Here is a 25,684-nt window from a genome sequence, read left to right on the forward strand (position 1 = left end):
TGCATGTCATGCTCTTCAATAGCAGACAGTTATTTAGATGTTAAAAGATACGTTTTAGCTTTAAGGAAAAGTGGTAGTAACTCTGGGAGTTTTGTGGAAAAGTGTGGTAATAAGTATTTGATCTTACATCGGCATCAATTTAACCAGCTAACGCTTACTCTAGGCGCGCGTATGATACATCACACTGACAAAGTGAGGAACCTTCGTGTAATTTTTGATCCTCTGTTGTCCTCTGTTGTAGAGATATTACAAGGACTGCTTTCTTCCACCTACAAAATATAGTGAAGATTTGTCCCATCCTGTCTATGCATGACGTCAGTAACATTGGTAGTCGTAAAACAGGAGGCGCCTTCTTTGGAAGCAAGTGCATGAACCACTTTGTGACCACACTGTCTATCTGTCTGCATAAAAAGTAAGTCTCTTCGGCTTTTCCCTTGATTTCATTCAGGGTCACCACAGCAGATCCAAGGTGGGTCTGGATGTTGATTTGGCACAAGTTTTACACCAGTTGCCCTGCCTGGCTCAACTCCACATTACTTGGAGAAATGGGCAGCGGTGGGGCTTGAACCAGGAACCTTCCGCACTGAAACCAAGCACACTAACCACTTGGCCACCATCCCTGCTGTCTGTCTGCATCCATTCAAACAAAAAGCAAAAAAAAAATTGTCATGAAAAAGTCCAGTATTTTTTGTCACTTATTTCAGAAAATATATATAATATATAATATATATTCCACTCACTGCACATAACCTCAACTTCTGAAAAATATGCTCATTTATGCATTCAGTATTTGGTTGTGGCTCCTTTTGAATGACCTACTGTATCAGTTTGGTGTGGTGAAGAGGTGATCAGCCTGTGGCACTGCTGAGGTGTCATGGAAGCCCAGGTTGCTTTGACAGCAGTCTTCAGCTCATCTATATTGTTCAGTTTGGAGTCTCTCATCTTCCTCTTGACAGTATAAAATAATGAATGTTTATGAGTTCAATGGTATAAATATTTCATGAGGTGAAAGCTGGAACATACCATTCAACCAGGCGTGCGCACACATGCAACCTGGTCGGCGCTTCTGCGCGCGTGTACTACCAAAAAGACTATATATATTCTCAGTGCAGCGAGAAAAAAAAAACACACCAGAATGAGTCCAGCTTTTCATTCAACTTCCTGCCAACAGCCTCAAGACAGCACAGTGGATTTTTTTGTATGTGCATGCGCGTGTTGAGTAATGCTGGGTGAAGATGACGAAGAAGAGGAGGAGAACGTTTCCACAGACAGCGGGAGAAGAAGAAAACTAGAAGGGTGGAAATGAGAGTGGGGACTTTGAATGTTGGTAGTATGACTGGTAAAGGGAGAGAGCTGGCTGATATGATGGAGAGGAGAAAGGTAGACATATTGTGTGTGCAAGAGACCAAGTGGAAGGGAAGTAAGAGCAGGAGCATAGGCGGTGGGTACAAGTTGTACCATGGTGAGGACAGGAAGAGAAATGGTGTTGGGGTCATTTTAAAGGAAGAGTATGTTAAGTGTGTTGGAGGTTAAGTGAGTGTCTGACAGGGTGATGAGTGTGAAGTTGGAAATTGAAGGGGTGATGATGAATATCATCAGTGCATATGCCCCACAGGTAGGTTGTGAGATGGCGAAAGAAGATTTCTGAAGTGTATTAGATGAGGTGGTGGAGAGTGTGCCCACGCATGAAAGAGTGGTGATAGGAGCGGACTTCAATGGGCATGTTGGTGAAGGGAACAGAGGTGATGAGGAAGTAATGGGTAGATATGGGATCAAGGATAGGAATGGGGAAGGACAGATGGTAGTTGATTTTGCAAAAAGGATGGAAATGGCTGTCGTGAATACCTACTTTAAGAAAAGGGAGGAGCACAGCCTAACATATAAGAGTGGAGGAAGGTCCACACAGATGGACTACATTCTTTATAGGAGATGCGAGCTAAAAGAAATCAGAGACTATAAGGTGGTGGCAGAAGAGAGTGTCATTAGACAGCATAGGATGGTTGTTTGTAGGATGACTTTAGAGGTAAAGAAGAAGAAGAGAGTGAGAGCTCAACAAAGGATCAGATGGTGGAAGCTGAAGGAGGAAGACTGTTGTGTGAAATTTAGCGAGCAGGTGAGAGAAGCACTGGTTGGAGGGGAAGCAATTTTGGACAACTGGAAATGTAATGCAGATGTGAGGGAGACAGCTAGGACAGTACTGGGTATGACATCTGGACAGTGGAAGGAAAACAAGGAGACTTAGTGCTGGAATGAAGAGGTCCAGGAAAACATAAGGAGAAAGAGGTTGGCAAAAAGTTTTGGGATAGTCGGAGAGATGAAGAAAGTAGACAGGAGTACAAGGAGATGCGGTGTAAGGTGAAAACAGAAGTGGCAAAAGCGAAGGAAAAGGCATATTGCAAGCTGTACAAGAAGTTGAATAGTAAGGAAGGAGAAAAGGACTTGTACCGATTGGCCAGACAAAGGGACAGAGCTGGAAAGGATGTGCAGCAGGTTAGGGTGGTAAAAGACGCGCATGGTAATGTGCTGACAAGTGAAGAGTGTGTGCTGAGAAGGTGGAGGGAATATTTTGAAGAGCTGATGAATAAAGAAAATGAGTGAGAGAAAAGGCTGGATGATGTGGTGAGAGTAAATTAGGAAGTACAAGAGATTAATAAGGAAGAAGTGAGGGCTGCTATGAAGAGGATGAAGAGTGGAAAGGCAGTTGGTCCAGATGACATTCCAGTGGAGGCATGGAAATGTCTAGGAGAGATGGCAGTAGAGTTTCTAACCAGATTGTTTAATAAAATCTTGGAAAGTGAGAGGATGCCTGAGGAGTGGAGACGAAGTGTGCTGGTTCCTATTTTCAAGAACAAGGGTGATGTGCAGAGCTGCAGTAACTACAGAGCCATAATGTTGATCAGCCATAGCATGAAGTTATGGGAAAGAGTAGTAGAAGCTAGGCTTAGAAAACAGGTGAAGATCTGTGAGCAGCAATATGGTTTCATGCCGAGAAAGAGCATTACAGATGCAATGTTTGCTCTGAGAATACTGTTGGAGAAGTACAGAGAAGGCCAGAAAGAGTTACATTGTGTTTGTGGACTTAGAAAAAGCTTATGATAGGGTGCCAAGAGAAGAGCTATGGTATTGTATGAGGAAGTCCGGAGTGGCAGAGAAGTATGTGAGGGTAGTGCAGGACATGTACAAGAATAGTGTGACAGCGGTGAGATGCGCAGTCGGAGTGACAGACTCATTCAAGGTGGAGGTGGGATTACACCAAAGATCAGCTCTGAGTCCTTTCTTGTTTGCAGTGGTGATGGACAGGTTGACGGATGAGATCAGACAGGAGTCCCCATGGACTATGATGTTTGCAGATGACATTGTGATCTGTAGTGAGAGTAGAGAGCAAGTTGAGTCTAGTCTGGAGAGGTGGAGATAAGCTTTGGAGAGAAGGGGAATGAAAGTCAGTAGAAGCAAGACTGAGTACATGTGTGTGAATGGGAGGGAGCCCAGTGGTATAGTGCAGTTACAAGGAGTAGAAGTGGTGAAAGTAGATGAGTTTAAATATTTGGGGTCAGCTATTCAAAGTAATGGAGAGTGTGGTAAAGAGATGAAGAAGAGTGTGCAGGCAGGGTGGAGTGGATGGAGAAAGGTGGCAGGAGTGATTTGTGACCGAAGAATATCAGCAAGAGTGAAGGGGAAAGTTTACAAAACAGTAGTGAGACCAGCTATGTTGTATGGTTTAGAGACAGTGGGACTAACAAAAAGACAGGAGGCAGAGCTGGAGGTGGCAGAGCTGAAGATGTTGAGATTCTCTTTGGGAGTGACAAGAATGCACAAGATTAGGAATGAACGTATCAGAGGGACAGCTCAGGTGGGACGGTTTGGAGACAAAGTCAGAGAGGCGAGATTGAGATGGTTTGGACATGTGCAGAGGAGGGACCCAGGATATATAGGGAAAAGGATGCTGAGGATGGAGCCACCAGGCAGGAGGAGAAGAGGGAGGCCAAAGAGGAGGTTTATGGACGTGCTGAGGGAGGACATGCAGGTGGTTGGTGTGACAGAGGAAGATACAGAGGACAGGGTGAGATGGAAACAAATGATCTGCTGTGGCGACCCCTAACGGGAACAGCCGAAAGACAAAGAAGTGCGCGTGTTGTGTGTGTGTGTGTGTGTGTGTGTGTGTGTGTGTGTGTGTGTGTGTGTGTGTGTGTGTGTGTGTGTGTGCGCGCGCGCACGAGCACATGCACGCGTGTGTGAGCATGTGTGTGCAGAGTACAATGGTACCAAATGTATGGAACCAAATTTGCACTCTAAATGCAATGCAACACAAATGGAATGAATTAATCCATGTCATGTGACAAACAAAGCACCAATCAAATGACAAGGATCCACTCAGCCGTTATATAGTACCCCATAGATTCTACGTGAGGTTTAGGTCAGTTGCCCAGTGGTGGGCACAGCTAACCACAATGCTAGCTTCAATAACCACTAATCCGTTATTGAAAAGTTTTTAAAAACGTTTATAACGCTAAACCGATAAACTGCGAAAAATTTAGCATAAGTTACAGCTAACCGCTAACTTTTATTATCACATATTACAACAAAAATCTGCCCTATTGACTCGGTCGCACATCCAGGAACTGTGCCTGTGAGCTCTTAGCAATGTGCTTAGCAATGCCGGCTGGTGTGAAAACAATTCATAGTGGACAATGTAAGTTGGTGTTAGTTTTTCATTTTCGCCACTGTTTTGTTAGTTTGTTTTTTTTAATGCCTCAGCAATGCAAGGCAGTGGATTGTACCAACAAAGTGAGAAAGAATATTAAAATCCATCATGAAACACCGAGGATTATGTGTCACATCGATCATGCGTTACTTTTGGAGAAATAATCAGCAGCTCGTCCCTCCTGGAGCAGACCACCAATTCACAATGCATACGCAAAATAAATTATATGAAATACATAAATACCTGGTGTGTCTATGAGCTAGGAATAAATATCAGGATATTGAACATCTGGCCATTGTGTGGGATCATTTTTCCATCGTCCTGCTTCATGTTGGTATGATCGAGATGCCAGTCCTGATGCTGCTGCTAATTTGGTTTTATATTGTTCCCGGGCAGTATTATCCAAGCCCTCTGAATAGTTGAAGGCCGCACTAAGGTCCTAACAACAGAAACATAACAAAATTCAAACAAATAATTACTTAAATCTGCAATTCAAGAGCAAATACCACTCCCACATACACAATGTATCTCTATGGTAAAATGTGCCTACAGCCGCGGAGTTCCACACCAGGGACAGACAGACAGCGGAAGTAAACTGGCAGTGACGTGGCCGCGACCAAGTCAATACTCATAAACCAGCCTTCATGAGACACAAGAAAAAAATAGGGCTGATAAATCACACACTTGTCCGATCAATTTTACTGCCCTGGAAACTGTGGCAATAAAATCAGGGTGAGACAAAAAAAGACATTGAAAATACCAGGCTTTGTATCACCCCACTTTTCATCCAATCAGGAGCACCCATTTCTCAGTCCCACCAATGACACACCCCTATTTTGTGTTACCCTGGTGGCAAGTGCAGGATCCTGATACAAGATCCAGATCATTTCTTTCAACCAAGATGTCTGATCAAGGTGAGAGAGCTTTAGCCTCCCTAGCAGGGAGAATTCGACAACTTGAGTCTCATACTGAAGTTGTGAAACATCAAGAAGTTAGTGAAGAGGACACATAACTTTATAGAGAGACATCTGAACATTCCATAATTTACATATCTACACGATTTACCTGCGTTATTCATTCTACACGATTCATGTGTATGATTATTCTTTAACTATTTTGATGATTACATAGATCAGAGCTACTGTGCTATGCTATTTATTATTTGCACAAGTGTTGAATGAACGTTGTTGGTGTAGTGACTAAATGAGTTATTAAATTGAATTGATGCTAATTATATGGTTCTTTTTATTTTTGTTGTAATATGTGATCAATAGCTTATTGCATGTCTTCTCATGTATCATGTATGTCGGGGTGTGAGTCTCCTCTCAATCACTGGTTGGTTGGTTGGTTTATTTATTTGTAAAAACCCTCACACAAGTTGCTGTAATGTGTGCGTTGGTTTTTACAAATAAATGTGTATTTTTATGACATTTTCTTCATTTGAAAAAAAGGCATTTGCAAAAATTGAAAATTCTGTTTAAGTGTAATTCCACGCAAGGAATAGCGACCAACAATCACACGTTGGTCGCTATTCACACTCCCATCCAGTAGATGGCAGTGTTCTATGCATTTTGACGGAGGGTGGGAGTCATTGAGAGGAGACTCATTTCCCATAATGCCTTTTGGCGCGTGTGTCTGTTAACGCTCAAGCCTTCAGAATCAGCGCATTACTATATGTGCGATATTTTCACTTTTTAAAAATGACAGAGTTGTCGTCAATGTTGATAAACTGTCCGGAATTAGTTTTGTTTATACAAGTAAATGAAACCATGAGTGAAAAGTACCTTGCTTTTCATGTCTCCTGCCACACATGAGACGTGTGACAGGAGTGACACTTTGTTTTTTTGTTTTTTTTGTAGCAGCAGCCAACTGCCAGCTTCTGCTGGGGAGGGCTGAGCTCACAGCAGTCTGACTGTTGCAAAACATGCAACAGACAAGAACTAATGTATGATTTTAGGGTTTACAAATGTTTTTGACCGTTAAGCTTTGCGAACTATGCCAGCAAAAAAATATTAGCAGACAGAAGTTAGTGGAACTAAATTTAGCGGAAGCTAATTGGTCCACTGATGGTTTTCAACATTAGCTTTGCTAGTTATCAATTAGTGGGACTGTGCCCACCACTGCAGTTGGCTGGTCATTCAAGTACAGTAATACCATGGTCAGCAAATCAGTTACTGGTAATTTTGGCACTGTGGGCAGGTGCCAAAATTACTGCCGGGCTGGGCAAGATAATCAGCATCTCGATTAACCATGTGAGCAGATGAAGTATGAAGTGCTCTGAAATCCCCCGACAGATGGTTGCATTGAATTTGGACTGAACAATACACGGTGGCAATACATGGTGGCTCTTGATGCACTGAGTCCAGTATCAGTCCACTCATTGGGGTTCTTGAATTGGCTTTCCTTGGCAGTCTTCGCAAGGCTGTGATCTTGCTGTTGCTTGTGTTTTATTTCCGATCACATTACCCTTTCAGTCAACTTTTCATGAATACACTTTGATACAGCACTCTGTGAGCAACAAGCCCTTTTACCCGTGACCTTCTATGGCTTGGTCAGTGGATGTGTTCTGAACAACTGTCAAGTCTGCAGTCTTCCCCATGATTGTGGTTGTGAATGCTGAACCAGACTGAGAGATTCATGGTATTTTAGCTGCATTAATAGTTATCACATGTGAAATGAAATATTCTAATATTTTGAGATACTTTTATTTTTTAAAGCTCTTGGCTGTTGGAAGAATGGTGGCTGAGTGGTTTGCACTGATGCTTCCGAGCAAGAATGACCTGTGATTGCTTTTCGCATCATCCTTTCTGTGTGCAAATTACATGTTTGCTCTGCGTTTACGTGGGATACAATCTGGGTGCTCTGGCTTATTCTCATTTCCAAAGATATGATGGTTAGGTGAATTGGTAACTTTAAATTGTCTGCAGGTGTGCATGCAAGTGTGACTTTGTCTGTCGTGTCCAACCTGAGCACAGCCTGGACTGACTACAAGAAAGCCTATAATTCAGTGCCCCACAGATGGATACTGGAGTACTTGTACTGATACGAGGCTAACTGTGCACTGATAACCTTCATCAGGAACTCAGTGGGACTGTGAAATACATCACAGATACGGATATCAATTCAGAAGTGGAGTAACCATCAGCTACCTCTTGTACGTGGATGACATCAAGCTGTATGCCAAGAATGAGTGAGACATTGACTCACTGATCCATCTCACCAGGATATCGGATGTCATTTGATCTGGATAACTTTGGCCGAATAGTGGCAAATATAGGGAATGTGATCTGGACTGAACTGAGGGGGTGGAGTTGCCAGAATGCAGGACATACAGGATGGCTACAAGTACCTGGGATTCCCACATGCCAGTGGAGAGCATGATGACAATGTAAGAAGGTCAGCCATAGTGAAATATCTCCAGAAGGTAAGACAGGTCCTGAGTAGTCAGCTGAATGGTTGGAATAAGATCTGAGCCAATAATACGTCCACCCTACCAGTCATCAGATACCCAGTTGGAAAAATAAGATTGCCACAGGAGGAGATAGTTGCCAGTGATGTCAAGACACAAAGACTTCTCACAATGAATGGAAGTTTCCACCAAGAGTCCAGCACCCTGAGGCTATATGAGCAACGGAAAGTGGAAGGGTGAGGATTCGTGAATGTCAGAGCCAGAATCCACGATGAGATGAGGAGCATCCATGAATACATCAGAAGGTGCCACAGACAGGTTAAGACAGATGTTAAGGAATGGGAGGAGAAGATATCATGGAAGGCCAAGCCCCTCCATGGAATGTACTGTCAACAGACAGAGGAAATAGCTGACATCAAGAAGTCCTATCACTGGTTAGAAAAGGCTGGCCTAAAGGACAGCACAGAGGCTCTGATCATGGCAGCACAAGAACAAGCTCTAAGCACCAGGTCCATAGAGGCAGGAGTCTTCCACAGCCGACAGGACCAAAGTTTCAGGCTGTGCAAATGTGGCCGAGAGACAGTCCAGCATATATTAGCAGGATACAAGATGTCTCTGTCCAGAAGAGTGCAGTCTGAGGAACAGCTAAAATACTGGGTAATTCCGAGGCTTCTGGGCACATTTAAAACACGGTTTATTGCACATTTAAGATAATTTTTACATACACTCAACAAAAATATAAATGTAACACTTTTGGTTTTGCTCCCATTTTGTATGAGATGAACTCAAAGATCTAAAACTTTTTCCACATACACAATATCACCATTTCCCTCAAATGTTGTTCACAAACCAGTCTAAATCTGTGACAGTGAGCACTTCTCCTTTGCTGAGATAATCCATCCCACCTCACAGCTGTGCCATATCAAGATGCTGATTAGACACCATGATTAGTGCACAGGTGTGCCTTAGACTGCCCACAATAAAAGGCCACTCTGAAAGGTGCAGTTTTATCACACAGCACAATGCCACAGATGTCACAAGATTTGAGGGAGCGTGCAATTGGCATGCTGACAGCAGGAATGTCAACCAGAGCTGTTGCTCATGTATTGAATGTTCATTTCTCTACCATAAGCCGTCTCCAAAGGCGTTTCAGAGAATTTGGCAGTACATCCAACCAGCCTCACAACCGCAGACCACGTGTAACCACACCAGCCCAGGACCTCCACATCCAGCATGTTCACCTCCAAGATCGTCTGAGACCAGCCACTCGGACAGCTGCTGAAACAATCGGTTTGCATAACCAAAGAATTTCTGCACAAACTGTCAGAAACCATCTCAGGGAAGCTCATCTGCATGCTCGTCGTCCTCATCGGGGTCTCGACCTGACTCCAGTTCGTCGTCGTAACTGACTTGAGTGGGCAAATGCTCACATTCGCTGGCGTTTGGCATGTTGGAGAGGTGTTCTCTTTGCGGATGAATCCCGGTTCACACTGTCCAGGGCAGATGGCAGACAGTGTGTGTGGCGTCATGTGGGTGAGCGGTTTTCTGATGTCAATGTTGTGGATCGAGTGGCCCATGGTGGCGGTGGGGTTATGGTATTGGCAGGCGTCTGTTATGGATGAAGAACACAGGTGCATTTTATTGATGGCATTTTGAATGCACAGAGATACCGTGACGAGATCCTGAGGCCCATTGTTGTGCCATACATCCAAGAACATCACCTCATGTTGCAGAAGGATAATGCACGGCCCCATGTTGCAAGGATCTGTACACAATTCTTGGAAGCTGACAATGTCCCAGTTCTTGCATGGCCGGCATACTCACCGGACATGTCACCCATTGAGCATGTTTGGGATGCTCTGGACCGGCGTATATGACAGCGTGTACCAGTTCCTGCCAATATCCAGCAACTTCGCACAGCCGTTGAAGAGGAGTGGACCAACATTCCACAGGCCACAATTGACAACCTGATCAACTCTATGCGAAGATGTGTTGCACTGCATGAGGCAAATGGTGGTCACACCAGATACTGACTGGTATCCCCCCCCCAATAAAACAAAACTGCACCTTTCAGAGTCGCCTTTTACTGTAGAGAGTCTTAGGCACACCTGTGCACTACTCATGGTGTCTAATCAGCATCTTGATATGGCACACCTGTGAGGTGGGATGGATTATCTCAGCAAAGGAGAAGTGCTCACTATCACAGATTTAGACTGGTTTGTGAACAATATTTGAGGGAAATGGTGATATTGTGTATGTGGAAAAAGTTTTAGATCTTTGAGTTCATCTCATACAAAATGGGAGCAAAACCAAAAGTGTTGGGTTTATATTTTTGTTGAGTATATGTCCTTCTAAACTGTTTAATTAACAAGCAAGTGGAAATGTTTGCACCACCTACATCACGGCCAACCAACCCATAATTGTGTGAAAAGGTGGAGCATGGGCAACACGCCCTGACCTGGGTGAGATCAGGGAAACCCAAACATGCCATCAGCTGACAGAGTACTTTCCAAACTAACAAAGCTAACAGCCTAACCGTGGTGTATGTTTCTTATAAAAATATATTTTTGTGGATTTAGTATGACTAAATCCAGGTGAAATTAGGTGGGGTGCGAGTAGTAAAGGTTGTGACCACATTATTGCCTCACTATAAACATGGAACGCTGGAGTTGGTGTGGAATTTTGCTAATGTCAGCAAAGCTAAGATATTTTCTAACATGTTAACATCACTAATATAACTAACACAAAAATTTCACTTGATGGAAATACTGGAGCACAAACTTCTTAGATCAGGGGTGCCCACAATTTTTCAGCTTGTGATCTACTTTTAAAATGACCAATTCAAAATGATCTACCTGGATTGTAAAAGCTAAATGCACATCGGTTCATTAATTAAACAGTGCAGAACTGTAGTAAAAGTTTGTTCCACAACACCCTCTTTGGCTTTCCACAACACCCTCTCACCCTATCGACACAATAGACAATTGTGTTGGTAGCATGACTCAAGCAGAGGGTCACCCCTTTGAGTCTGGTCTGCTTGAGGTTTCTTCCTCAAATCATCAGAGGGAGTTTTTCCTCACCATTGTCGCCTTTGTGCTTGCTCTGGAGGTTGGTAAGGTTAGACCTTACTTGTGTGAAGTGCCTTGAGGCAACTTTGTTGTGACTTGGTGCTATATAAATGAAAAATTATTGAAATTGAAAAATTGACAATACAGGAAATTTTGGGAGATTTTAGGAGTCCATGCTAGTGCACAGGACAGGAGGCCTGCAGTAGAAGACACCCACTCCCATCACTGGATGGAGCAGCACCTTAAATAGAGAGAAAAAACATAATCAGGTGACAGAAAGACAACAAATACAGTATAATTTATCAGCATTTAGCAACAAGAAAAACTGAAGAAATACTAAGGTGAACCCTGGCCACTAGCGCTAAGCTTCACTAAAAGACCCAGACTTACATAAAGTTGAGGGCGCAGCCCACTCTCTTTAATAATAAAATGAATTTAATAGGGTAGAAAACATAGTGCCATACTATGCCAGTATGCTAACCATACAAAAGGGAAAATAAGTGCTTCTTAAGTCTGGGCTTGAAAGTCTCTACAGAATTTGACTGTTTTATTGATGCAGGGAGATCATTCCACAAAGCAGGTGCACGATAAGAGAAAGCTCTTTGATCTGCCGACTTTTTATTCACCCTAGGCACACAAAGTAGTCCTGCACCCTGAGAATGCAGAGCCTGGGCCGGTATGTAGGGTTTGAGTAGGGAGTCTAAGGGCTAGTCCATGAATAATTTTATAGGTTAGTAACAGAACCTTAAAATTGGATCTCACAGTAACAGGAAGCCAGTGAAGAGATGCCAAAATGGGTGTAATGTGGTCAAACTTTCTGCTTCCTGTTAAAACTCTGGCAGCAGCATTTTGAACCAGTTGGAAACCTCGAATGCTGGACTGTGGTAAACCAGAAAATAGAACATTGCAGTAGTCCAATCTAGGATAAACAAATGCATGAATCAGGGTGTCAGCATCAGCCATAGACAGGATGGGATGAATCTTCGTGGGTTATTAGATAATAAACTGACCCTTTTATTTTTTTTAACTATATGGATTTGAATGACGTGCGATTACACCAATCATGCTTGAACCCTCGTGCGCATGCGTGAGTTTTTTCACGCGTGTCGGTGACGTCATTTCCCTGTGGGCAGGCCTTGAGTGAGATGTGGTCCCGCCCTCTCGGCTGAATTCCTTTGTTTCACACGCTGCTCGAGACGGCGCGCGTTGCTTTATCAACATTTTTTCTGGACCTGTGAGGAATATCCGAGTGGACGCTATTCGAGAAATTAAGCTGGTTTTCGGTGAAAAAGTTTAACGGCTGATGAGAGATTATGGGGTGTTTCTGTCGCTGTAAGGACTTCCCATGGAGCGGGACATCCTGCAGCGCTTCCAGGCGCCGTCGTCGGCCTGTTTCGACCTGAAATCATCCTAATTTAAGGCTCTGTTGACCCAGGACGTCGTGAGAGAACAGAGAAGATTCAGAAGAGGCCGGCATGAGCACTTTATGCGGACATTCCACTGTTTAAGGACATTTTTTAATGAAAGACGTGCGCGCAAATTCTCAAAACGGATTGGCCTGTTTTCTAGGGGCAATTCAAAAAAGGAGAAATACTTGAAACAGAGGTTCTGAAACTTGCTGGCAGTTCATGTGTACGAAGTCTATTAGAAAAGTATCCGATCTTATTATTTTTTTCAAAAACCATATGGATTTGAATCACGTGTGATTACATCAGACATGCTTGAACCCTCGTGGGCATGCAAGAGTTTTTTTCACGCCTGTCGGTTACGTCATTCGCCTATGGGCAGTCTTTGAGTGAGGAGTCGCCCACCCTCTCGTCGATTTTTTTCATTGTTTAGGAATGGCTCAGAGACTGCTGCTTTGTTTGATCAAAATTTTTTCAAAACTGTAAGGCACAACTGAGTGGACACCATTCGATAAATTCAGCTGGTTTTCGGTAAAAAATTTTAACGGCTGATGAGAGATTTTGGTCTGGTAGTGTCGCCGTAAGGACGGCCCACGGCGCCTGATGGCGATCTGTGCTTCGAGGTGGCAGCGTCTCGCTGTTTCAAGTTGAAAACTTCCACATTTCAGGCTCTGTTGACCCAGTAAGTCGTCACACAGATTCGCCGAGTCGTCACAGAAACAGCTCGGTGAATCTGTGTGCGCCGCAACAGGAAAAACACCTCCGTGTTGAAAACCATTTGTAAAATTCAGGCGGCTTTTGATGGCTTTCAACAAGTGAGTAACTGAGAAATTGTTTAACAGCTTGGGCATGTTCCAACTTGCCCGTTAAGGTTTCCAACGGAGGTGTTTTTCCTGTCGCGACCCCCCGTGGTCGGGTCTGGCCCGACACGCGACTCTGCCCGCACGTTCTTTCATTACAAAATGTCCATTAACAGTGGAATGTCCGAATAAACTCCTCATGCCGACTTCTTCTGAAAGTTCTCTGTTCTCTGACGACTTCCTGGATCAACAGAGCCTGAAATGTGGAAGTTTTCAACTTGAAACGGCGAGACGCTGCCGCCTCGAAGCGCAGATCGCCGTCAGGCGCCGTGGGCCGTCCTTAAAGCGACAGTTACAGACCAAAATCTCTCATCAGCCGTTAAAATTTTTACCGAAAACCAGCTGAATTTATCGAATGGTATCCACTCAGTTGTGCCTTACAGTTTTGAAAAAATTTTGATCCAACAAAGCAGCAGTCTCTGAGCCATTCCTAAACAATGAAAAAACGACGAGAGGGTGGGCGACTCCTCACTCAAAGACTGCCCACAGGCGAATGACGTAACCGACAGGCGTGAAAAAACTCTCGCATGCCCACGAGGGTTCAAGCATGTCTGATGTAATCACACGTGATTCAAATCCATATGGTTTTTGAAAAAAAAAAATAATAAGGTCGGATACTTTTCTAATAGACCTCGTATATCACAGGTGGAAGAAACCAGGCATAATATCTCTAATGTGGAGGTCAAAGGACAACGTAGGATCAAAAATTACACCAAGGTTCCACGCTTTGTCAGTGTGATGTATCACACACGAGCTTAGGGTAAGCATTAGCTGGTCAAATTGATGCCGATGTCTCACTGCACCAACAACCATCATTTCAGTCAGGGTTTAAAAGTAGGACAGCCAGCTTTTCACTGATGCAAGGCAATCGTCTAAGGATTTTATGTGGATGAGATTACCAGCAGTTATCGGCATGTATAACTGAGTATCATCAGCATAGCAATGAAAGGTAATCCTAAAACGCCACAATATGTGCCCAAGGGGTGCTATATAAAACGAGGAAAGCAGGGGGCCTATGACAGACCCCTGTGGAACCTCAAATTTCATGTCACTAAGGTTAGAGGTAGTGTTATTGTACAAAACGCAGTGAGAACGACTGGTCAGGTATGATGTCAGCCATGCAAGGGCACTCCCAGTAATCCCAAAATGATTCTCCAGCCTATTGAGTAGAATATCAGGTTTGGTTTCCAGCGTATCAAATGCAGCACTAAGATCTAATAGCACCAGAACCGTAGTGGTGTCTGAATCCATTGCAAGCAGAAAATCACGCACTACTTTCGTGAGAGCTGCCCCTGTGGAATGATATTTTCTAAAAGCAGACTGTAGTGGCTCAAAAAGATTATTCTTGGTAAGGCAGTCCATGAGCTGCTGTGAAACCACCTTTTCCAGAATTTTAGAGCAGAATGATAGATTTGATATCAGCCTGTAGTTTTTCAATACACTAGGGTCAAAATTAGATTTCTTAAATAATGGTTTAATCACTGCAGATTTGAAACATTTAGGAACAGATCCAGAGGCTAATGAGATATTAACCCCTTAATGCCCAAATTTATGTAGCTGTATATAAAAAAATGTTTTGTGTGTGTTTTTGCCTTTAAGTAGATGGTAAATAATGTTGAGATTATTAATTTCACTTTTGCACAAAAACTAGATAGTAATATTGGGTATTCTGGTAATGACTTTGTTATAATGTTATAATAATAATGATGGTATGTTGCAAATTTGTGACAACAGGCATACAGGTCAATTTGGTAAGTTGCATATTTGAGTCAGAGATTGTAGCATATATGCGACGATGGGCGTTAAGGGGTTAATAATTTCCAGCACAGTCAGCCCAAGAGTGGGCCACAGGTTCATACACAGTTTTGTTGGTACAGGATCAAATAAGCAGGTTGTGCTTTTTGTAGATGTTACAAGTTTCATCAGCACACCGAGTGAGATACTATCAAATTCTGTAAATCTACGTAATATCTCAGTAATGGCACCCACCTCAATAGCAGGGTGTGGTGACTGGGTTAAGCATGCTGGGATATGTTTAATGTAATATCATCTATTTTCTTTTCGAAGTAATCCATAGTGGCCATAGTGGCAAGTAGACATAGTGTATTTTTGGGTTTACAGTAGTTTATGTCCATTGCTCCTTCTTTTCTTGTCACAACGGGTCACAAACCTTGCTGCTGTGTTTGCACATTGTTGTACTTAACCCAACAGATACAGACGTTTGTGGATGTTGGTCATGCTCTCAAAGTGTTTTTGGGTGTTTGTGATCTGTGGGAAGTATGTGTCCTGATGTCTTGGTAATTATTTATTTTATATATATATATATATATATATATATATATATATATATATATATATATATATACACTCAACAAAAATATAAACGCAACACTTTTGGTTTTGCTCCCATTTTGTATGAGATGAACTCAAAGATCTAAAACTTTTTCCACATACACAATATCACCATTTCCCTCAAATATTTTTCACAAACCAGTCTAAATCTGTGATAGTGTGCACTTCTCCTTTGCTGAGATAATCCATCCCACCTCACAGGTGTGCCATACCAAGATGCTGATTAGACACCATGATTAGTGCACAGGTGTGCCTTAGATTGTCCACAATAAAAGGCCACTCTGAAAGGTGCAATTTTGTTTTATTGGGGGGGATACCAGTCAGTATCTGGTGTGACCACCATTTGCCTCATGCAGTGCAACACATCTCCTTCGCATAGAGTTGATCAGGTTGTCAATTGTGGCCTGTGGAATGTTGGTCCACTCCTCTTCAATGGCTGTGCGAAGTTGCTGGATATTGGCAGGAACTGGTACACGCTGAGCAAAACCAAAAGTGTTGCATTTATATTTTTGTTGAGTGTGTGTGTATGTATATATATATATATATATATATATATATATATATATACAAGGTCTGTTAGAAAAGTATCGTACCTTTTTATTTTTTTCAAAAACTATATGGATTTGATTGATATGTTTTTACGTCAGCCAAGCTTGAACCTTCGTGCGCATGTGTGAGTTTTTCCACGCCTGTCGGTTGCGTCATTCACCTGTGGGCAGGCTTTGAGTGAGCACTGGTCCACCCCTCTCGTCGTTGTTTCATTGCGAGGAAATGGCGGAATGATTTGGGCTTTTTTTCCATCAGAATTTTTTCAGAAACTGTTAGAGACAGGCAGCTGGAAACCATTCGAAAATTTATCTGGCTTTCGGTGAAACTTTTACGGGCTTCACAGAGAATAAGGAGTGTTACTACAGCTTTAAGGACGGCCCACAATGGTGCATGGTGCACCGCGCTCCGAGCCGCCATCGAGAGGCAGAAACCACCACATCATTTCTAAACGGATCGCTGTGTGGAGCTGGGACCATCGTGTGCAATTTCTCTGATTATCACAAGAGCTGGACATCAGCCATTTTCCGGCAGATTTCACTTTTAACAAGAGATTTTGTCATGGAAAGCCGCGCGGAGGCTTCGCGCATCACAACCTTTTCGCTGATGAAGCGAGACAAAGGAACACCTCCGTTTCGGAGTGCCAGAAGACAAGTTGGGACATGTCTATCTCGGCTTTCAGTGGCTTACCAGTCGAGTGAGTATAAGAGAAATTGTGGAGAGCTGGGCTTGTCCCAACTTGTTCAGCCACACTAAGCCACGTAGTGCCATGATAGCGCCATGATAACGCCATGTTGGCGCACGTTTAGGCATAAGTTTGGTCCGAACCTCCAGCCCTCCCACACCTGGTCCCTTTAAAGTGTGGGTTTTCAATTCACAGATTCACAGCAGCATTTAAAGATGTCCCTTCTTTTTTTTTTTTTACGCAGTCCAAAAATAGACACTCCATCACAGTTCCGCAGTTGTGCGCTGTGCGCCAGGCTGCTGTCCACCTGTAATGCACCAGACCAGCTAGACTCGAACCACGGGTTCCTGGAGAGCCGCCTCTGTGCTCCTCGCTGGCTCCGCAGCTCTCTGGCTTTTTGTTTTGTTTTTTTTGTTTGCGGCTTTAAACACACAAAACTTTGTTTGTCCGTTTATTTCTGCAAAATTGCTCTTTTGCGCGCGCGCTGCTGTTGTCCTTTCATGGACAGCCACCTCTCTGCTCTTTCTGGCTTCCGTTCCATCCGTGGCTTGCTGGCTTTATTTTTTCCCTGGCTTTAAGCACAATCATTTTTACAACGTGATTCCACTTTTGACTTTGTGTTCGTCTGTTTATTTCTGCAAAAGCGCTCTTTTGCGCGCAGTGCCGTTCTGCATACAGAATGAGGTGGCCGTTTTATTATATACACCTGTGGATCATTTTCAAAATATATATTTCTTTATTTCTTCCGCAGCTTACAAGTCACCATGATACAACTTGTAACTTTGTGTTATGTCTTCAAAGTCTGTCTTTTGCGCGCTCTCCACCTGTGTTGCCGCACAGCTCCTGCTCTTAGCTGCTCCACTGGAGTTATCTTCCATGGCTTTAAACACACATCCACTTTCACGCAGTCACCCAAATTTTAACTTTGTGTTCGTCCAATATTGACTGAAATATCACTCTTTTGTGAGCTGGCGTTCTGCCTAAATACTCGTTTGAAGCGTGATGAGGAGTCACTACTGCCTCAGTGCGTCAGTGCGCACACACAGTGGAGCTCATGTGATACATTAATTCCAGAAGTGATTACAGGTATTTTCAACATCCAAGGTTTGGCAGAAAATGATTAATCCACTACAAAATAATTATTTTATATAGAGTCCAGTGCACAGAGCAGGTGGAATTTTGTGCGCAAAGAGGAGACCCGCTCCAAAAATAGCCTTTCAGGTCCTGCCTCAGTGTGCACACACAGTGATCCATTAACAAGATATTAAATCAGCATACTTTTACATACAACAGACATTAACATACAGACATACTTTTATAGCAAGGAACTGTTTTATCAAGCTATAAAAAACATTAAAAATTATTACCTTAAGCTGTTCAAAATACATCCCACATGGAGCAGGAAAGAGAGGAAAAAAGTGTCCAGATGAAACAGTCCTCTGTGATGCCAGAAGTGATTAGAAGTGTTTTCAACATCCAAGGTTTGGCAGAAAATGATTAATCCACTACCAAATATATAGAGTCCAGCGCACAGAGCAGGTGCAATTGTGTGCGCAAAAGGAGGAGCCGCTCCAAAAATAGCCTCTCAGGTCCTGCGAAGGTGCCAGGCGCACGGGTAATGGACTTTTTGCAGACTCGTAAGCACCACGCAAATGCCTCTAAGCTGTCGCAGTAACTTGAACACAAACTGCGCCACACTGTTGTTGCTAAATTTTGAACATCTTGAAATTAGCGCCACGCTCAGAGAGGAGCCTCGTTAACTGAAGATAATGCCTCTAAGAGCCACTCTGAGCCACTATAATGCCACGATAGCTCATGAAACAAAAAAACAGGGTACGTGGCTCCTTCTTCACTCCTTCTTCACTCGGTGGAACCGAGGCTTTAGCTTCTAAAACCTAAATATTTATACAGGAGAAGATTGTAGTATACGTATACGTAGTTGTACACTAGTAGTAAAATTAAGTTATAGCTAGTGGGCTAAGCTAAAATATGGTTATTTTATTATAGAAACAGAAGCTATGATGTAATATGTTTAAGGTATCTATCTAAAGTACACCCTGCTAGCTTACTATAGGATATGCTATCTAATGGAAACCCCAAACTTAGATACTATCTGTTGATATCTGTTAAAGAACCCATAAACTGAAGAATCATTAAAAATCTACACCATGTAAAATAAAAGTGCAAATCACAAAAGTAAGCTAACTATAGCTAGATGAGCTGCCGTTAATTAGCCAACCGTACCTTGCTAGCTAATAAGGTTAAACAAAGTCGGTAACTAGCATATAATGTACAGTAGCGTAGTTTAATCCTACAATAACTGTATTAATACATATAACAACAAATGTAAACAAAAGTGTGTATTAATGTTGGCTTCCCAAACAGAACAGAACCGACTATATTGTTAGCTATGATAAACGGTGCTGCAGTCGGCTCGATAAGCTAATGTTAGCTGTTAGGTTTAACTAATTGTATCCCACTCCTCCATTTTATCACTAATATGATAATATTAAAAAAGAACAAGAAAAAGGACGTTTGTATGTATACACAACCATAAAGTGTGCTGAAATGTATATGGAGACATGATATAGTAAGTACCTTAGTGAAAGGATATTGAGGTGGAACCGCTCCCGGCTAAAGAGAGCTTGAGGCTCATGGCTGCAGCGACATGTAGGCCAGATTAGCCTATAACTAGCTCGACGGAGAGGGATTAATTCCAGGTAAGTTATCGGTGACAGTGGTAGGCCTAGTTACCCCTTAGGTAGCAAACTCATCGTAAGAAAATAAAAAGAAAACAAAACCTTAAAAATGAAGACTGATAAAACGATGTTTAATTGGCATCTATATATAAGGCGAATGAGGCCTAGGCAGGTTATTAGATAATTAATAGCTAGTAGGCTAGGTTGTAATTGTTGCTATGTTACTATATAAACAGAAGCTAAGATTTAATATGTTTTAGGTTTTTATCTAAAGTTTATCCTAATTGTTCGGTTATGGCTAGCTACTATAGGCAGACAAATTCCATCTTCTACATGCTTTCTAATGGAAATCCCAAACTTAGATAATATCTCTTGATATCTATTAAAAAATATTTTAAACCGAAGAACCAATTTATCATACAGAAACCATTGTTTAACTAATCTACTAGTAAGTTTATGGTGTCTACTGAAAAACTTTGGTAATTATCACAGATTCGACCAATTCTGACTACTTAATTGGGAGGTGTAAACACCGTATGTAGGTTGTTACTACTCGTATAAGGAAATTTTATATTGTGAAAGTTAAAATCATCCGGTTTGTCAAAAACTGCTGTTCTAAACTGTCTGTCTATAATGCTCAACTCTATATCTAAGTATAAGAGTTTATTGTTTTCTGTAGTCTTTTTAAACTGTAATTTTGATGGATAAATATTTTTAATTTCATTCTCAAAATTAGGGTTATTTAAAGGAAGTAGGTCATCAATGTAACGGAAGGTATTACTAAATGTTTTTGCTGACTGGCTATTTGTTTTAAGTTTATCTTTCATAAATTTATATTCATAATAAAAAAGGAAAAGGTTAGCTAAAAGTGGAGCACAATCTGTTCCCAAAGGTATCCCTATTGTTTGTTTGAAAATTCTGTTGCCAACTTCTATATAGATACGAGGTCTGTCAATAAAGTATAGGTCCTTTTTATTTTTTTCAAAAACTATATGGATTTCATTCATATGTTTTTACGTCACACATGCTTGAACCCTCTGCGCATGCGTGAGTTTTTCCACGCCTGTCGGTGACGTCATTCACCTGTGAGCACTCCTTGTGGGAGTCGTCGTCCAGCCCCTCGTCGGAATTCCTTTGTCTGAGAAGTTGCTGAGAGACTGGCACTTTGTTTGATCAAAATTTTTTCTAAACCTGTGAGACACATCGAAGTGGACACGGTTCGAAAAATTAAGCTGGTTTTCGGAGAAACTTTTAACAGCTGATGAGAGATTTTGAGGTGATACTGTCGCTTTAAGGACTTCCCACGGAGTGAGATGTCGTGCAGCACTCCCAGGCGCCGTCGTCAGCCTGTTTCAAGCTGAAAACCTCCACATTTCAGGCTGTATTGATCCAGGACGTCGTGAGAGAACAGAGAAGTTTCAGAAGAAGTCGGTTTCAGCATTTTATCCGGATATTCCACTGTTAAAGGAGATTTTTTTAATGAAAGACGTGCGGACGGGTCCGCGCGTCGGGACGCAGCCGGCGCGGTGCGGCGGCACAGGAAAAACACCTCCGTGTTGATAACCATTTGTAAAATCCAGGCGGCTTTTGATGGCTTTCAGTGGAGTGAGTATATGAGAAATTGTTTAACAGCTGGACATGTTCCAACTTGTCCTTAAGGCTTCCAACAGAGGTGTTTTTCCTGTGGCGGAGCGTCGCGGCGGCTGCGAGCCGACGCTGCAATCCGCCCACACGTCTTTCATTAAAAAAATCTCCTTTAGCAGTGGAATATCCGGATAAAATGCTGAAACCGACTTCTTCTGAAACTTCTCTGTTCTCACGACGTCCTGGATCAATAGAGCCTGAAATGTGGAGGTTTTCAGCTTGAAACAGGCTGACGACGGCGCCTGGGAGTGCTGCACGACGTCTCGCTCCGTGGGAAGTCCTTAAAGCGACAGTATCACCTCAAAATCTCTCATCAGCCGTTAAAATTTTCTCCGAAAACCAGCTTAATTTTTCGAACCGTGTCCACTTCAATGTGTCTCACAGGTTTAGAAAAAATTTTGATCAAACAAAGCGCCAGTCTCTCAGCAACTTCTCAGACAAAGGAATTCCGACGAGGGGCTGGACGACTCCTCCCACAAGGAGTGCTCACAGGCGAATGACGTCACCGACAAGCGTGGAAAAACTCACGCATGCGCACGAGGGTTCAAGCATGTCTGACGTAAAAACATATGAATGAAATCCATATAGTTTTTGAAAAAAATAAAAAGGACCTATACTTTATTGACGGCCTTCGTATTGTCTACAAGGAATTCTATATGCTCAATCGTGTTTTCTTCAGTTACATTACGATAGCGTGTAGATGTTGTGTTAGACCAGTATGTAGTGCCATCATTTCTAAAAACGATATATTTAGAGCCTCTAATCCTAAAAGCTTCCCTGACTAGTTCACTGATACTATACGTTGGTCATGTCGGATGTTCATATAAAGGGTGGAAAAATCAAAACTATCAAAATGTGTAGCTACTTTTGTTTTGTTTAACTTTTTTAGTTTATTTAAAACCTCTCTGGCATTATCGATAATCCAAAAACAGTTAACTCCAGTGTTCCGAGCTATACCTTCGCAGTACTGTTTGAAATGTTTTGTAACTAATTTAAGGCTAGAGGTTAGCAGTTGGGATAATGGTTTAGTTGTGCATGCACTAGAGGCAGCTGTAAAGCTATGACCTGTCAAATTTTTGTGCATTTTTGGAAGCCTGTAGAAGGATGGTAATTGTTTCATATTGTTTAATGTTATATTTAGTCATACATTCTTGGTGGGTTTTTTACAATATCTTCTATGTGACTATTATAAGACATATATGTTTGTGGGCTAGTCCCATCACTAGTGCTAAGTTCCTTTACAACTACATCAAAGTAATATTTTTTGCAAACTATTAGGATATTGTTGCTGGCTTTATCTGCTGGTACTAAGTTATTTAGGTATGCTAGGCATATCTTGTCTGACAGTACATGTTTTTTTTGTATGGATTATATCTATCTTAATTTGAACTGTTTCTAATACTCTGCTTTCACATTCATCATGTGATTTCTTAGTTTAGTTTTTTTTTTTTTATAAATTTTCAAAAATCTCCAAAATGCTTTTCACATTGTCATTATTATTATTGTGTGTAGAATTTTGAGGAAAAAAAAAATGAATTTCATGTATTTTGGAATAAGGCTTTAACATTAAAAAATGTGGAAAAAGTGCAGCGTTGTGAAGACTTTCTGGATGCAGAGTACTTTATTTACTGACCAAGTCAGTGACATAAAAAAAGGATTGAAGTGTGATTAATTTAGACTTTACAAAATTGACACATTGTACAATTGTGTTCAGAATAATAGTAGTGCTATGTGACTAAAAAGATTAATCCAGGTTTAGCGTATATTTATTATTGTTACATGGGAAACAAGGTACTAGTAGATTCAGTAGATTCTCATAAATCCAACAAGACCAAGCATTCATGATATGCAAACTCTTAAGGCTATTAAATTGGGCTATTAGTAAAAAAAAAAAAAAGTAGAAAAGGGGTGTTCACAATAATCGTAGCATCTGCTGCTGACGCTACAAACTCAAAACTATTATGTTCAAACTGCTTTTTTAGCAATCCTGTGAATCACTAAACTAGTATTTAGTTGTATAACCACAGTTTTTCACGATTTCTTCACATCTGCGAGGCATTAATTTTGTTGGTTGGGACCCAAGATTTTGCTCCCTTACTACTGTGCTTGGGGTCATTGTCTTGTTGAAACACCCATTTCAAAGGCATGTCCTTTTCAGCATAAAGCAACATGACCTCTTCAAGTATTTTGACATATCCAAACTGATCCATGATATCTGGTATGCGATATATAGGCCCAACACCATAGTAGGAGAAACATGCCCATATCATGATGCTTGCACCACCATGCATCACTGTCTTCACTGTGAACTGTGCTTGAATTCAGAGTTTGGGGGTCATCTCACAAACTGTCTGCGGCCCTTGGACCCAAAAAGAACAGTTTTACTCTCATCAGTCCACAAAATATTCCTCCATTTCTCTTTAGGCCAGTTGATGTGTTCTTTGGCAAGTTGTAACCTCTTCTGCACATGTCTTTTATTTAACAGAGGGACTTTGCGGGGGATTCTTGCAAATACATTAGCTTCACACAGGCATCTTCTAACTGTTACAGCACTTACGGGTAACTCCAGATTGTCTTTGATCATCCTGGAGCTGATCAGTGGGTGAGCCTTTGCCATTCTGCTTATTCTTCTATCCATTTTGATGGTTGTTTTCCATTTTCTTCCACGTGTCTCTGTTTTTTTTTTACCATTTTAAAGCATTGGAGATCATTGTGGATGAACAGCCTATAATTTTGTGCACCTGAGTATAAGTTTTCCCTGTTCTTCTGAACAATGTCTTGAATGTCCCATTTTCCTCAGGCTTTCAAAGAGAAAAGCATGTTCAACAGGTGCTGGCTTCATCCTTATATAGGGGACACCTGATTCACACCTGTTTGTTCCACAAAATTGACGAACTCACTGACTGACTGCCACACTACTATTATTGTGAATGCCCCCTTTTCTACTTTTTTTTTTTTTACTAATAGCCCAATTTCATAGCCTTAAGAGTGTGCATATCATGAATGCTTGGTCTTGTTGGATTTGTGAGAATCTACTGGTACCTTGTTTCTCATGTAACAATAAGAAATATACTCAAAACCTGGATTAATCTTTTTAGTCACATAGCACTACTATTATTCTGAACACTACTGTAGGTGCTATAAATAATTAATCTAAATTAACATGTTATTTTGACAGCCATCCTTAAAACGTCTAATTAGATAAAAACAAAACTACTTCTTATTTGTGTTTATTAGCAAATAGCAAACCAGCTTTCAAAGCATGTACTCCCACCTACTGTATTGGTGTGTGTAGAATCCTGGGATTCTTTCTTCTAAGTTGGGGGTTGGCAACTTGTGGATCGGGAGCTGTGGGCGGCCCTTTACCCTCTCCACAGCAGCTTCCTGTAACTTTGGCGAGGCTTTATGTCTGTAAATTTTCTTCTTCTTTATCTTTGTCGTCTTCCCTTGAGCCGAGCCCCTGAGCGTCAGTGTCTTTTAAGTTGAAAAGGTCACAGGTTTTCACACAGAGTGACACTGCATTGTATCTGTAGCATCTTTCCAGGGAATCAAACACACAGCTTGTCCTTATGAATGAGAGAACTTTGTTTTTGGACACATGCTGCCTTTCTGCTGAGGGAGTAGGAATACATCAGTGCAAGTGAGCCAGAGCAAGCGCCAAGCACACAGGGAGGTTTATCCCCCTATTTCACAGAGCACTGTTTCTTCCCGTTTTATCCTAAATAGCAAATCGGGGTACGTTTTGGAGCATCGCAGTAACTCCTTGATCCCTCTTTTGTAAATCTTGAACAAACTTGCTATATGCAGTAGTTAGGGTCATCATCGGTACCAGTTTTGAAATCTGGGTGAAATTTTCCAGATGTTCAAAATTTCATTACGATTCGCCAAATTGGCGCCATTACGCGGTCACTTGTGGGTGTTCGTAGTCTTAACGCCTTCAGTCCTGTTCAAACATCTTTAATCCGTGTAGTCTTAGTGAGTAGAGTTGAAACGTGTTTGATTGTGCTCAATCAGGGGAAAATATTTAAACAAAAGCAGTGTTTGTTGCGATTCTGGATGAGAACACAGCTGGGGGCAGCTTTACTTTTGTTTTCAAGGGTATTGCCACGTATGCACTTTATAAGCCAGCCAGTTGCCAGGTCTGCACTGTTAAAGCCAGCCTGATAGGAGGTGTGCCATTTCATCACGTTTTTGCACTTTTTCTAGATCGTGGGGAATCATAATAGAATGGTGTCCTGTGCAACAGAGGGGTGTTAGGCTGTGGCGTGACATGTCTGGGGGGCTACTGAGAAGTTTTGAGCCTTACCTAGAAA

The 25,684-nt window shown here is 41.9% G+C and overlaps 1 protein-coding gene across 1 annotated transcript in view; it reads left to right on the plus strand.

Moving 5' to 3' along the window:
* wnt7aa (wingless-type MMTV integration site family, member 7Aa) overlaps positions 1 to 25,684 on the plus strand; it is a 65,320-nt gene that overhangs the window by 24,160 nt on the left and 15,476 nt on the right. The window lies entirely within an intron of this gene.

The sequence above is a fragment of the Thalassophryne amazonica genome, chromosome 3 (genome assembly GCF_902500255.1).
Source record: "Thalassophryne amazonica chromosome 3, fThaAma1.1, whole genome shotgun sequence".
NCBI classification, from domain to species: Eukaryota; Metazoa; Chordata; class Actinopteri; order Batrachoidiformes; family Batrachoididae; genus Thalassophryne; species Thalassophryne amazonica.